The 12,503-nt window shown below is 38.4% G+C and overlaps 1 pseudogene; it reads right to left on the minus strand.

The window, feature by feature from the left end:
• Positions 1-1,339: 1,339 nt before the first annotated feature.
• Positions 1,340-1,634, minus strand: LOC122740528 (annotated as a pseudogene).
• Positions 1,635-12,503: the final 10,869 nt, after the last annotated feature.

Genomic DNA, 12,503 nt, shown 5'->3' on the forward strand with positions numbered 1-12,503 from the left:
AAATCTGACCTCAGACACTTGACACTTACTAGCTGTGTGACCCTGGGGAAGTCACTTAACCCCAATTGCCTCACCAAAAAACAAACAAAAAAGGCAATCTATAACCAAACTTCTAGTTTCTTATCACCCACTTTTCTTCAACTTTGCATTCCAGTTTACATCCCTGTGGAAATTACTTTTAAAAGTCATCAATAACTCCCAGTTGTCAGATTCAAAAGCCTTTGTCCATTTTGATTCTCCTTAGTTTTTTCAGAAGGTTTTGACAAGGTTGCTTTCTTCTCTCTTTCTAGCTGTCTCCTCCTTGCCTTGAGAGGCACCACACTGTTCTGGTTCTCCTCCTACCTCTCTAACCACTCTTGCTCTGACTTCTTTGCTCATTTCTTATCTTTCTCCCAACTATTTAAAGTGGGTTCTCTCCAAGGATCTGTCCTTGATGGTCTTCTTGTCGTCTTCTCATCATTCTCTTCCTTAATCTCATTCATTCCCATGACTTCAAATACCTCTATACAGAAGATTCCCAGGTTTATATATTCAGCTTTGACCTTACTCCAGGGCTTCCAATCCATATCTCCAGGGGAGCTAATGGCACAGTGAGAGTGGGTCTGGAATCAGAAAGATCGGATTCAAATCCAGTTTCAGATACTTACTAGTAAGTAACTTGACTTCTGTTTGCGTTAGTTTCTTCAACTGTAAAATGGGGCTGCTAATAGCACATACCTCACAGGTTTATTGTGAGGATCAAATGAGGTAACTTTTTTTTTTTCCTGGTGTCAGAGGCAGCAATTTACTGTTTTCTGTACAAATGACAGGGAGTGAAGATAACATCGCTTGTCTCAAGGCTAATGAGCTGCATATCTCCCACTCAGGGGAGCCAAACGTGCCTTTCCCAGGGAACAGCCAAGGCCCAGCTCAGAATTGGTGCATGATAGTGCCAGGCGATGTGAGGAACCTCCAGGGGGTGGCCAGGAGCTTCCTAGGCCCACAGGAGACCTCAAATAGTTGGTCCTTTGCCTAAAGGTTTCAGTCAAGGCAGAGAAGGGGAGAAACTGGGTCCTTAGAGAAGGTCCGAGATCCAGGATCCACGAACAGGGCTTTTATTATTAGTGTGTTGAGAAGCGGATGGAGAATCACCAAAGGATCGAGCCAAATTTCAGGAATCCCTCCCCGCCCCCCCCCCCCGCCCTGCCCCCCTAGCCCTATGCCTTTCATTCTCAAAGCACCTTGTCAGAGGAGAGGGTGGGAGGAGAATGAGCTCCCTGGTGGTATCCAGGGCCGGCCCGCTCTGAGGTCTAGACAACACAGGTAGAGTGCCTGCATGTGCACAAAAAGAGCACATGCCTCACATGTTGGCTCGCTCCCGCTGCAACCTTGAGGTGTAGGCTCGGGAAACTGTATTCCAGGCGTCCATCTACCGATCCATGCACATCGCGATGCACTTCTGCTCTGAGTTATCCAATTTGCTGCCGGGCTTCCCAATGCACTTCCGGAAACATGTTCCTCATCCTCTGGAGCAGCTCCTGCGCGTTGGCCACGGCTATCTGCATCTTCACTGGTTCCATCATGAGCCCTGGGTCCAGCTTCCCGCCCCCGGCCCCCGCCTCACCCCCGAAGTCTGAGCCGAAGCTGCCCTCCATGGCCCCCAAGCAAAGTCACCCGGCGCTGCCACTGCCGCCGTGTGCACCAACCCGTACCTGCCGATAATATTTATTAAAAGTGCTTAGCACAGTGCCTGGAACATAGTGGGTGTTATATAAATGCTTAATTCCTCCCCTTCCTCCATTAGAACATCTTTACTTAGATGGATATCTCAATGGTACCTCAAATGCCACATGAACAAAATCTTATAATCTGCCACTCCATATAGCCTGATCCCCCTTTAGGCTTTACTCTTTCTGTAAGTGGCACCACCATCCATGCAACCTCCCATTTTTGGGGGTGGGGCAGGACAACAAGGGTTAAGTGACTTTCCCAGGGTCACACGGCTAGTAAGTGTCAAGTGTCTGAGGCTGGATTTGAACTCAGATCCTCTTGAATCCAGGGCCAGTGCTTTATTCACTGTGCTACCTAGCTGCCCTCCCCCCCCTCCAATTTTCGAAACCAGATATTAGATTTTATTTCTCTCATCTTAAACATGCCATTCAATTCAATACAATTTGCTAAGCATCTATAATGTGAAAGAAAGACACCAGGGAGATGAAGACACAAATAAAACATTCCTTGGCCTCAGGGAATCTTCAGTCACTAGAGGTATATATACAAATAAGTATAGCATGAAGATAATTGAGGAAAGAAGAAGCACTAGCAACTGTGGAAGAGGGATTTGATGAGAAGGGAAGGTGTAGAAAGTTTCACAAAGTAGAAGGCGTCTGAGTTGAGCCTAAAAGACAAAGTTTCTAAGAGTCGGTGATGAAAGTGTAGTACTTTACACATTTGTAAAATGAATCCTATAAAGGCTTAGAGATAGAGGATGGAGTGTTGCCTTCAGGGAATGGATCATCACCAGTCTGGCCAGAACATATAATAAGTGAAGGAGAGCCATACAGCTGAGTGAAGGAATATACAGCTGAAAAGGTAGATTGGAGCTTTCAATGCCAGGCTAAGGTATTTTATTTATCCTGGAGGTGATTAAAGCCAAATAAAGAGTTTTGACTAGAAGAGGTACACATTTAGACCTATTCATGCTTTCAGAAAATTATTTTGGTGACTGTGTGCTAGATGGATTAGAGAGAGGAAGAGCCTGGAATCTGTGACAATCCATGTCTCTACCATGTCCCTTGATAGTATTTCTAGCATCCTTCTCTCATCTATTCCTCCTGTCCTCACCCTAATCTAAATCCATGACCACTCACTAAGATATCCTCCTGTCACCACACCTTTCTCTCCTCCAAACTATCCTTCACACTGTTGCCAAACTTGACTTATTTGCATAAATCTTATGCCACTTTTCTATTAAAAAACCCTTCAATGACCAGCTCCCTATTTTCCATTTAAGTCCCTCCACAGCCTGGAACTTATCTCTCCAAATGAGGCAGAACTTCAGAAATCACACTACTCCCCTCTATGTGCAAAGTAAGCATGGGTAAACTGATTCACCATCCCCTCTAAACATCCTTACTACTTGAATGCTTTTGTCCCTTGTGCCTAGAATACCCTTTTCTTCCACTCTACCTCTTTTTGACTGTTGAATTGCTGCCCATTTGTTTAAGCCCAAGTCAGCTACTACCTTGTCAAGGAAGCCTTTTCTGAGTCTCCTTTTCCCATAGTAAATAATGGCCATCTCTCTGCCCCTTCCCTTAAATCTCACAGAACATTCTGTTTGCATCTTTCTCATATACTTACATACTATTTTCGGGCTACAGTTATTTGAATATGTCCCATAATCTCTACTAGGCTGTAAATTCCATGAGGTCAAGGCTTATGTTTTATGTAAATCAAATCATTGGTCTAGACCCTCTCCTGTTCCTCTGAGTTCCAATTTGGGGTGCTAGTAGAGCATCCAGGCATCAATATCTGGTATGGAGGTGAAATTATAGGTTTAGGAGTTAACTATATAGAGATGATCAGGGAAGCCATAAGAACAGATGAGACAAGGGGCAGCTAGATGGCGCAGGGGCAGGTAGATGGCTCAGTGGTAAAGCACCCATCCTGGATTCAGGAGTACCTGAGTTCAAATCCGGTCTCAGACATTTGACACTTACTAGCTGTGTGACACTGGGCAAGTCACTTAACCCTCATTGCCCTGAAAAAAAAAAAAAGAACAGATGAGACAAAACAAAAATTGATTAAGCTCCTATTATACACTGGGCACTGTACTAGGCATTGTAATCAATAAGAAAGAGTGTAGAGAAAGAAGAGTAAAGGTCCAAAAACAGAACCTTGGGGCTTGGTGGGGGATACTCATCTTTAACAGGCAAGAGGATGAAGGACAAAAAGGGGAAACAGAATTTACTCAAGCAGTAAAAGAATAATGGAAATCACAAAAGGCAAGGGAGGAGAAGGTATCAAGAAAGAGGAAGTAGTAATAGTCTCAAACACTACAGAAAAATCAAGGGAAGATAAAACCAGAAAAGAGATAATTGGCTTTAGGATAAGGTCATTAGTGACCTTGGTCCTTGTCAAGGTTATTTTATTTTATTTTATTAAATCATAAAATTATTTTATTATTTTCCAGTTACATGTAAAGATAGTTTTCAACATTTGTTTTCATAAGATTTTTAGTTCCAAACTTTTCTCCCTCCCTCCCTTCCTTCCCCCCTCCCCAAAAAAGAAAGCAATCTGATATAGATTATATATGTACAATCATATTAAACATATTTCAAGCAAGGCTATTTTAGTAGAGTTAGATAGACATTTGATTCCCCACAAGTAAATATCAATTCATATTTGCCACAGGGATGGACAGCATATAGATGTTTTCTTGTGTGTATGAGAACCTCTATAAGTCATTAAATCTGTGTTTTCAATGGGGAAGGAGTAGCTCCTCCTTTGACCAAAGAATTTTCCAACACAGATGATCATGTTTTGTTCAACAACTAACATGTCTTCTGTATTCCAAAGCCTTAAACTGATGAATGACATTGATGAAACAAGAGCATCCTTTCAAATCAGTTGGAATATTGCCACAGAGGAAGAGTTAGAGTCTTTCACTGTCAAATGCTATTGTTTCATGGCTGATTTAAAAGCATGTGAAAATATTTTATGAAATATTGCTCATTAAGGATTATAAACTCTTTCTCGTCATTTCTCTGTAGTTTTGAGTCAAGAGGTTGAGAGTGGGAATGGAATGTGCAGACCACCAAAGATCTTAAATGCCCAATGGGAATCATCAGATCTTGGAGAAAGTGTTATAGTAGCAACAACCAGATTGGGGGGGGGGGCAGGGTGTCTCCCAGATAAAGGTTCACAAAGTATGTCTCAAGCTCTACTTACAGGTGGCTCCCTATTGACTGCCTCTAAAATCAAGGATATGTGGCATTCATGCAGTAAAAAAGTACATGTGACAGGAAGTATAAGATGATAACTTCAACACAGCAATAACAATAATAATTCACATTTTTAGTGATTTGGGAGACAATATAATCTAGGGTCTGATGGCTAGCTAGCCTTGGAATCAGGGAGAAATAGGTTCTGTTGCTGCTTCTGACACATATTGACCATGTGACTCTAAGAAAGTCATTTAACCTCTCAGTTACCCAGGCAACCAAGACTATGTATTTCAGAGAAGATGTTGACCTTTATCAGTAGAATTCATTGATGAGAAGTATAATAAAAAAAATTTAATACATATGTATATAAATATATGCAATATGGGTTTATTGTTTTACATATATTTGTGTATGCATAACTTTTATATAGCAATATATGTATTTGTGTGTGTAAATGTGTATATACATATACATATGCATATGCATATATATGGAGACAGAAACAAAGACAGAGACAACTGAAGTTTACAAAGTACCTTCCTCACAACAATCATAGAAGTTCAAATACAGTCATTTCTTCCATAACTCTTGTTTTGAAAATGCAAATTTGCTCCAACAAATTTGTTCAAATTTTGTTCCAATTGATATATTGGGAAGAATTTGAGCATGATTTCTTCTGAGAGAAACATCAAGAATATCAAAAACTGCACCACTTCACAATAACTCACAAGTTGCAATGCTTCAGATACCCACTTCTACAAGCAAACTTTATGTTTTTTTTCAAGGTAAAGTACCATATTTATTTTATATCTTCTTTTGTACTAGGACCTGTGGGTAGAAAAGATAGTCCTCTATACAACCAAGAAACTCAACACACCAAGGCTTTTGGCCCCCAGTTAGCCTCTTGGAGTTGTGGCCAGAGTGGCTGAGGCCATGGATGCCACCACTATTTGTTACATAGTATGTATGTATTTCTCAACTATCCAACATGTATAAACTTGTGCTACAATTTTTAAAAGTTTTCAATCTTTTTATGTGTCCCTGATTAAGTTTCTGAATGTTGTGCCCCTATCTCCATTTTACCCCATAAGCCCTGTGATTTTTGTTGTGCAATTTTGTTAGTGTGGTGGTGACTTTTTAGGAATCCATATATTTCGTTATAGCAGAACTTACCATATTACTATTATTACTATTCTGATTTTGTGGATGAAGAAAACAAGTGTCAGAGAGGTTATGTGATTTACTTATGGTCACATGGCCAAGAAGCATTAGAGCTGGAAATGGATTCTAGCCTTCTTCACTCCAAGTCCATTGCATTTTCCATCATACCATATTTCCTTAAATGAGTCTTTATGTATTAGATATCATGTTTTATCAGTGTAGGGAGCTCCCAGAAAGAACACTTCTCCCATGGATGAGGATCATTAACTGCTCTGCAACTTCTATATTTAACTATCATATAAAATCAATTTGAATCAAAATGGCAAAAGATTTAGGAAAGCAAGTAAACCAGTGCCTCTGGATAGGTGTGAAAGGAACCAGGGGAAGTGGAGTATGAAAAATACAAGAATATTGACAAGAATGTCAACAAACCAAACTAACAGCTATCTTGAAGAATTTTGATGAGAATCGCCACATCCTTAGAGGTTACATAACACTGAACACTCTGCATGTAGTGAATGGTCTCATCATTTTCTTGAGATCATTAAAAGCAATCAGAACCTCATACTGTTTTAAAATATTCAGTTATGCCATAAAAATGAGATAGGCAAGATGCTTCCTTAATACACATACACTAACAGTCTTAATACACACCTATATTTCTTTCCTCTTAGAAGAGGTGGAAGACAAATAGTATAGAATACTGTACACATTTTCAGACAATATTTTCTTAACTTTCTTAAGGAAAGGTTCAATCAAGAGAAAGGGAGAAAAAACAGTGCCATAAAAATAAAAGGTATCAGAAATATGCATATACATAAATATATATAATATATGTATATATTTTAAAAGAACACTCATAGTGAGACATTAGGAAAAATTCAAGTTACATTCTTTAGCCAAGGCTTCAGTTAAGCACTGAGTTTAGAAAACTACCTGGAAAGTTGCCAACCCAATTCCGTTGATAAAGATAAGCCTGAAAAATAGCCCCATATGCTTTAATTTCCATAATGAGAAAAGTCATTAGAATTATTTATAGGGTATAAAATGAATGACCAAGAACAGTCACATTTCCAAAACTTTACTTAAGATCTTGGAAGATATTGCTGCAGAGGCCATTTTAGAGAATGCAGCCAACACTGTGTCCTGGCCACTCTATTCTGGTGATGGCTTCCTTTGGCTTACTGCCATTAAGTGCATTTTTAAAATGCTGACTCGTCAACTCCTTTGTTCATTACCAGATCTTTTTTTTTTTTAACAAGATTTGCATTTCTCTGAAATCTAGTAGTATTAAAGAATGAATACTAGTTAGTAGGGGGAAAAATTGAGCTCTGTAACTAGTAAACTATTCTAATTGCGTGAAACCAGCATACAACTACTATGTGGCACAGTTCACAAAGCACTGGCTTGGAGTCAGGAAGACTCATTTTCCTGAGTTCGAATCTGGAATCAGATACTAGTTGTGTGACCCTGAGCAAGTCTCTTAAATCTATTTGCCTCAATTTCTTCATTTGTCAAATGAGCTAGAGAAGGAAATGGCAAACCGCACCAGAATCTCTGACAAGAAAACCTCAAATCGGGTCATGAAAAGTCAGACATGAACATGACTGAAAAACAAATTAACTAAAAAAGCACCCAACCATGTGTTTGTATGGGAAATCAGTATGTAATTGACATGGCAGAATAGTTTTATGAGAAAAGCATGTTTACTTTGTGCCAAGAAATTTGTCATGTAAACTCATTCTTCCAGGAATCATTCTTCTGAACTTACAAAGGGCTCAGTTCCTGAATTGCTCCTTTGGCCTAAGGTTCTCTTCCTTTCTGGGTCCTACGTGAAAGTTGTCATCTCTGGCTGAGTCAACTAAAGTTTACATACTAAGTCTGTAGCTCTAAATCATGAAAGAAATCTCCTATCACTATGTCTTGATTCTCTGCCTCTGATTCCTTAACCCACTTTCCCTCCTTTGTCCCTCATCTCTATCTGTAGATTACACATCTACTTTTCCTAAGACATTTGTTCATTAGGTGGAAAGACTACTTGTAGGAATAACAAAAGTGGGGTTCAGTTAAATCCTTCCCTTGCTACAAAGATAATTTATTCCTTGAAAACTATCCCTCTAGCAAAAATTCCTATATAAAGAAAGTGGGCTGGTGACCAGAGAAGAGTCTGCCCATGGATACAGTTGGGTTTTGAGAAAAGATAGCTTTACCCACACAGTGTGGCCTCTGAAGGGGCTGGAGAGATGGCACATGAGAAAGAGGCACTTCAAATGGTTCCCTGAGGGGTGGTACAGGGTAGAGCAGAAACAAGTCCTATCCTCTAGAAATGATCTCTTCAGAGGAATGTGCTCATAATGGAAATAAATTAGCTTATATACTGGGGGAGGGGGAGAGTTATAAATTGCTATTTTTTGTTAAAATGAAGATCTGTAAAAGCATAATTTTATACTGTGATCAGACTAAATGACTCAAGTGATTCCTAAACTATCCAAATTAGTTTACATTTTTTTCTGGCCAATACTGCCAGTAATGATTCCCTCTTGGGTACCAGAGCATCAAGTTTCTGCCTTGTCCAAAGGAAAACTTATGTCTATCTTCCATAATACTTCTACTCCACTGAGTTGGGACCAGCCTAGTCAGGAACTCTGTCTGAAGTTGATTCACTGAAGTCCCAATCCCAAACTCTCTCAGCCAATCAAGGAATTTCCAGGGGCTTTTGTCCCTCTACCCAAACCTTCTTAATCAGACAATAATTAAGGAACTGCAGTGTCTCTCCCCTAGGGGACATCTTTGCACAACCAAAAATGTGACAAAATTGGCCAAGATAGTATGCAATTCCAAAGGATGATCAATCAAAACAAATTCTTAGCTTTAATGATGTCCAAAACAAACGAATGGATGAACAAATGAATAAACAATCATCTGTGTAACATGATTGTACTGTATAACCTATATAAGATTGTTTGCTGTCTTGGGGAAGGGTGAGGGAAGGGAGGGAGGGAAAAAAATTTGGAACTCAAAATCTTACAAAAAATGAGTGTTAAAAACTATCTTTACATACAATTGGGGAAAATTTAAATGCGGTTTTAAAAAGATTTCAGCAGGATTGAGACTCACAGGAAGAAAGGAAGTACAAAATTTAACCAAAATGGACAAAAGATGAACATTTTGAAGAGAAATGTGGGTTACAAAGTATGAAATTTGACAGAATAAACCACCTAATAGCTTTTAAACAGGAAAATTACAGAGCAATCAGAATACAGCTTCATCTGATTGTCATCATTCAAACACTAAGGATGGTGCTTTTTGTCTGGCTCTAACAAGCTCTTAATGAACAAGTATCTGAGTCCTTACACTGAGTACCCATTGCCATAGTATTCAAGTGCTGGTTCAGCCTAATTAGGCCTATTACAATTTCCACTTTGAAGGATGGAAAGCGTGACACTTTGTTCCATCACTTCACATTCTATATAGTGCTTGCTGATGAGATGGTGAGCTTTAGGAGCATCCCTGACAATCACTTTTATGTTAGATCCATGAGTAATGTGGTTATGTTCTTATGTAATCAGCGTCATCATCTTTTTATTGCTATTATTATTATTAATGCTGCCATTCATAATTGGTTATCGGTTGTTTTTACTTTGCTCTAATTATCATCATTAATAATAACAATGCAAGAAACACCTATAACAATTTAAATAGATTACTATTATTAATAATAAAATATTTTATGGATATTATGAATAGGTGAACAATTTATGAATAAACAAGATAGAGAACAGAGCGAGATAAAAAATGAATAGTTTTGGTTACGTTAAATTTAAAAGGTTTTGTACAAATAAAACAAATATAGCCAAGATCAGAAGAAAAGCAGAAAACTGGGGGCAGGGAGGATTTTACAGTTTCTCAGATAAAGGTCTCATATCTCAAATATATAAAGAAATTTGTCAAACCTATGAGAATACAAGTCATTTCCCAACTGAGAAATGGTCAAAAGATATGAATAGGCAGTCTTTTGTTGAAAAAATAAGAACAATTTATAGTCATATGAAAAATTATCTAAATTATTGATTAGAGAAATGCAAATTAAAACAACTTTGAGATATAATTTTACACCTATAACCTTGGCTAAAATGATTGAAGTGGGAAACAACAAATTTTGGAGGGGATATGGAAAAATCAGGATACTCATTCATGTTGGTGGAATTGTGAACTGATCCAAGCATTTTGGAGAGCAATCTGTAATTATGCTCCAAAAGTTATTAACCAGTCTATACTCTTTGACCCATAAACACCACTTCTAAGTGTATTTCCAAAAAGGATTAGGGAAAAAAGGAAAAGAACCTATATGATCTAAAATATTTATGGCAACTCTCTTTGTAGTGTCAAAAATCTGGAAATTGTGGGGATGTCCATCAGCTGGGGAATAGCTAAATAAATTGTGGTATGTGATTATGATAGAATACTACTGTGCTGTGAGAAATGAGCTCAGTAATCTTAGGAAAACATGGATATACTTGTATGAAATAATGAAGAGTGAAATGAGAAGAATCAATAGAACAGTGTATACAATAACAGCAATATTGTTTTAGAACAACTTTGAGTGAGTCATTTTAACTAAAAACTCTTATTAGCTACAAAGGACCTATGAAGGAAGACACTATCTGCGTCCATAGAAAGAACTGATAGACTTATGCATAGAATGAATATATATATATATATGTATATATATATGTATATGTGTGTGTGTTACGTGTGTGTGTATATGTATGTATATGTATTTATGTATACACACATATTTGTATCTAATGGTAGCCATCTCTAGGATGAGGGGGGAAGGGAAGAGAAAAGAGAAAAAAGACATTTACATGATAACTATTATATATTTAAAAGGAATAGCAGGGGCAGCTAGGTGGCGCAGGGGATAGAGCACCAGCCCTGGATTCAGGAGTACCTGAGTTCAAATCCAGATTCAGACACTTGACACTTATTAGCTGTGTGACCCTGGGCAAGTCACTTAACCCCAATTGCCTCAGTAAAAAAAAAAAGGAATAGCAAGTTGCACATAATAGATATGCAGTTTCATGTGCATACATCTTTTTATTATAATATATCATGGAAATGCTTGTTTTATCCCATAAACTAAAAATAAAATAATAAAAAACCTAATATTTTTGAAGGTTGTGAAAATTCACATCGCTCTTCACTTTCCCAGAAAGTAACAGATCATCTAGAAGACATAGTTTGCTCCTTTTCTTTAAAGTGAATCACATACTTTTCTAGGGCTTGAGATAAATGTTGCTAAAAGAAGAAATATGTAAAAAGAAGAATAATACACCACCTAGGAGATTTATGATTAGAAAAGGAAATAATCCAGTCATTCAATAAGGATAAGTCTTGACAGATGGACAGTCCAAAGGTGGAACTGGTACCTACATAATGTAAAAAGACCTGGAGAAAAGCCTGTTGAAATCTGACCTCAGACACTTACTAACTGTGTGACCTTGGGCAAGTCCCCTAACCCTGTTTGTCTCAGTTCCTCATCTGTAAAATAAGCTAGAGAAGGAAATGTTAATGCACTCCAATATCTTTGCCAAGAAAACCCTAAATGGGTTCATGAAGAGTCATGACAGGACATGACTGAAATAACTCAACAACATCAAGTGGGGATTGGCTCTTTTTGGTAAACAATCCTTCCACAATCCTTTTCAGAAACTTGCTTCTTCTTCTCTAGTTGACTAATACTACAAAATGCCTCCATAAAGAGCATAGCACCGTAAACCTGGTAGATGCATGATAAATGTTTACTAAGCTTCATCAAACACCCATGGTTGACTAAAGGAAATCTACCCTACTCTGCTCAGCATGGCCATGGACAGCTGTTCTTTTTTTTTTTTGGTGAGGCAATTGGGGTTAAGTGACTTGCTCAGGGTCACACAGCTAGTAAGTGTTAAGTGTCTGAGGCTGGATTTTAATTCAGGTCCTCCTGAATCCAGGGCCAGTGCTCTATCCACTGTACCACCTACCTGTCCCTTAGTTGTTCATTTTTAATATGTAATTTCTGAACAAAACATCTAGAATATGGAATCTTACCTATCATGCCACCTCCTCATACACCTACAGAGCTCCTTTCTGTCTGCCCTTCTCCTTTTTACCTGGCAATAAGTGTGATTTGGGTACATCTGGGCATCTGGCATTATCAAACATTGGCATTCTGAGAATTAAAGGAATAGCCTCATACATGAGAGAGGAGCTTTCATCGAAGGATTGAAGGTGTAGGCTTGAGCCCTGTCCATACAAATGCCAGTGCTTTAGTTGGCCAACTAAAATTAGACAAACTGTTCAGACTTGCTCTGGCAAGAAAATCTAATCTGCTGACAAAAGCCCCAGTCTAAGGGCTTTGAGTTACCATATCTT

This window comes from Dromiciops gliroides, chromosome 1 (genome assembly GCF_019393635.1).
Source record: "Dromiciops gliroides isolate mDroGli1 chromosome 1, mDroGli1.pri, whole genome shotgun sequence".
Taxonomy (NCBI): Eukaryota; Metazoa; Chordata; class Mammalia; order Microbiotheria; family Microbiotheriidae; genus Dromiciops; species Dromiciops gliroides.